Here is a 3,273-nt window from a genome sequence, read left to right as displayed (position 1 = left end):
TGAGATCATGACCTGAGTCGAGATCAAGAGTCAGACGCTTAACCAACTGAGCCACGGAGGCGGCCCAGAACTATTTTTGTAATTTGAGATGGGGGTGGGGGGAGAGAGAGAATCTTAAACAGGCTCCAACCTCAGTGTAGAGCCCGAAATAGGGCTCAATCCCATGACCTGAGCCAAAATCAAGGGTTGCATGCTCAACCAACTGAACCATCCAGACACCCTGAGAGTAATTTTCGATTCACGCAACAGCCAGAATGAATGAGTCTTTGGGAAAGTATGCTGAGTACCCCCCCAAAAAAAGTCAAATTCAAAAGGTTGCAATATATCTGATTCCACTTAGATTACATTCTTGAAATGGCAACATTGTTTCCAGATCGGGGCAGAAGAGCAGTTGGGAGAAGGAGGGAGGGGTGGTTATAAAAGGGCAGTACTCGCCTGGGCGTCTCAGTCAGTTGAAAGTCCGACTTCTGCTCAAGTCATGATCTCACGGTTCATGGGTTCAAGCCCCATGTCGGGCTCTGTGCTGCAGCCTGCTTCAGATTCTGTGACTCCTTCCCTCTCTGCTTCTCCCCCATTCATGCTCTCTCTCTCAAAGATAAATAAACATTTAAAAATAAAAACATAGAAGGCCAGTACTAAGGATGGTAGTGGTGTTGGAACTGTTTGTATCTTGACTGCTGTGGTGGGTAAGGCGGCGGATATCACACCGGTGATAAAACTGTGTGGAACTTAACACATACACACAAACACATGACTACAGGTAAACCTGAGGAAGTCTGAGTAAGATTAATGAATTGTATCAACATCAATATCTTGGCTGATACATCTCAACTCCAACGATATTTGCACTTCGATGTTCGTAGCAGCGCTGCTTACAACAGAGAAAATATGAAAGCAACGCAAGTGTCCGTCAACAGATGACTGGAGGGGTGCTTGGGCGGCTCAGTCGGTTAAGCGTCCGGCTTCAGCTCAGATCATGATCTCACGGTTTGTGGGTTCGAGCCCCGTGTCAGGCTCCCTGCTGACAGCTAGCTCAGAGCCTGGAGCCTGTCTTCAGGTTCTGTGTCTCCCTCTCTCTCTGACCCTCCCGTACTCGCGATGTCTCTGTCTCTCAAAAATAAATAAAAAATATTTTTTAAAAATTTAATTTTTTTTATGTTTTTTATTTATTTTTGAGAGACAGAGAGAGACAGCGCAAGCAGGAGAGGGTCAGAGAGAAGGAGACACAGAATCCAAAGCAGGCTCCAGGCTCTGAGCTGTCAGCACAGAGCCCGACGCGGGGCTCGAACCCACAGACTGTGAGATCATGACCTGAGCCGAAGCCGGACGCTTAACCGACTGAGCCACCCAGGCGCCCCTATTTTAAAAAATTTTTAAACAGATGACTGGATAATGTGACGAATACATGCAGTGGAACATTATTCAGCCTTACAAAGGAAGGCAGTTCTAACACCTGCCGCAACATGGATGAACACTGAGGACGTTGTGCTCAATGAAATAAACCAGCCGGAAAAGGACAAGGATTATATGATTACAGTAACATGAGGTTCCAAGAATAAGCAAATTAATAGAGACAGAAATTAGGACGGAGGTCCCCAGGGGCCAGGAGGGAGATGGGTGGTTATTTCAAGGAGGCAGAGCTTCAGTTTAGGAAGTTGAAAACGTTCTGGAGATGTTAGTGGTAATGTTTGCACAACAGCCTAGATATAATTAATGCTACTAAATTGTACACTTTTTAGTTTTGCCCCCTTCTCCTACCCCGCCCCCGGCCTGGTGTAGATCATGCCGCCAGTGGCGGCCCTGACTGCCGAGGAAACGGTAGCCTAGGACAGTTGGCTGGGGACAACAGTTCTGCAGTACGCACAGACCTCAGATGGACAGCAGATACTTGTGCCCAGCAACCAGGTGGTTGTACAGACCGCGTCAGGAGACATGCAGACGCATCAGATGCGCACCACCCCTTCCGCTGCTTCGCTGCCACAAACCGTGGTGATGACCTCTCCTGTGACGCTTACATCTCCGACAACTAAGACAGATGACCCCCAACTGAAGAGAGAGATAAGGTTGATGAAAAACAGAGAAGCTGCTCGAGAATGTCACAGAAAGAAGAAAGAATATGTGAAATGCCTGGAAAATTGAGTTGCAGTCTTGGAAAATCAAAATAAAACTCTAATAGAAGAGTTAAAAACTTTGAAGGATCTTTATTCCCATAAAAGTGTTTGATTAAGAAAGAAAATATTTTTTGCAGACTTGCCTAAAAATTAGATGGATTTCTTTTCTTTTTAGTGGAGTTTTATAAACTAAAAGGTCAAAAATGAAGCTTTTTATTTAGGCTTTTGCAACTCAAAGATAATTATCATATGCAGGAGATCTGGTGACAGAAGATAAAGTGGAAAATGTGCTCAAGGAAGTCACTGGACAGCTGGACGCCCCGGAAACATGAAGCCCACTCAAGAGGGGGGCGTGGTCTCTCACCAATTTGAGTTTCCTAAATGACAATAACCCAAAAATGCCAGAGAAGGTGAAATTTGGTAAATTTCTTTATTTCTTTATTTCTTTCTTTCTTTATTTATTTATGGTAAATTGATTTTTAAAATGAATCAGTTTACCCTATAGGTTTGCATTTCTTACCATTTCCCAAGATTTACCTTTTTCACTTGTGTGCGTGTGTTTTATTTCTGCCAATAAATTCTAAATTACAAATAAAAAAGCTAATACGTAACTAAATATATAAATTATGTGTTTTGATTACGTGCACTTGTCCTAGTGTCAGATCGTTTGAAATGGGTTTTTTAAAGTTTGTTTCTTGAGAGGGGTTTTGAGACTTGGGTTTAACTTATTTTTGAGGCTTTGTCCTCAAAGGCATCTAAGGTACATGAATAGAATATGGTGATTTTGTAACATTTTTTATCAGAATGGAGAGAGAACTTCTGTTTAAAAGTTTGATACTTTTAAATAGTTTGGTTTTTGGTTATTCTGGAAATGGAGATTTTCTACAAATATATAATAAATTGTTTTTTGATTCTATATTCTGTATGCAGTTGAATATACGTTACCTATTCTGTTGTGCTTTTTTTTTTTTTAATGTTTTATTTATTTTTGATACAGAGAGAGACAGAGTATGAGAGGGGGAGGGTCAGAGAGAGAGGGAGACACAGAACAGGAAGCAGGCTCCAGGCTCTGAGCTAGCTGTCAGCACAGAGCCTGACGCGGGGCTCAAACCCAGGAACGTGAGATCTGACCTGAGCCGAAGTCGGAGGCTTAACCGACTGA

The 3,273-nt window shown here is 42.9% G+C and overlaps 1 pseudogene; it reads left to right on the top strand.

The window, feature by feature from the left end:
* The first annotated feature begins 1,318 nt into the window (after positions 1-1,318).
* Positions 1,319-3,035, top strand: LOC115274295 (annotated as a pseudogene).
* The last annotated feature ends 238 nt before the right edge of the window (positions 3,036-3,273 follow it).

The sequence above is a fragment of the Suricata suricatta genome, chromosome 12 (genome assembly GCF_006229205.1).
Source record: "Suricata suricatta isolate VVHF042 chromosome 12, meerkat_22Aug2017_6uvM2_HiC, whole genome shotgun sequence".
In the NCBI taxonomy this organism is placed as follows: domain Eukaryota; kingdom Metazoa; phylum Chordata; class Mammalia; order Carnivora; family Herpestidae; genus Suricata; species Suricata suricatta.
The sequence above is the reverse complement of the archived record's forward strand: the minus strand, read 5'-3'. Positions and strand labels throughout refer to the sequence as shown.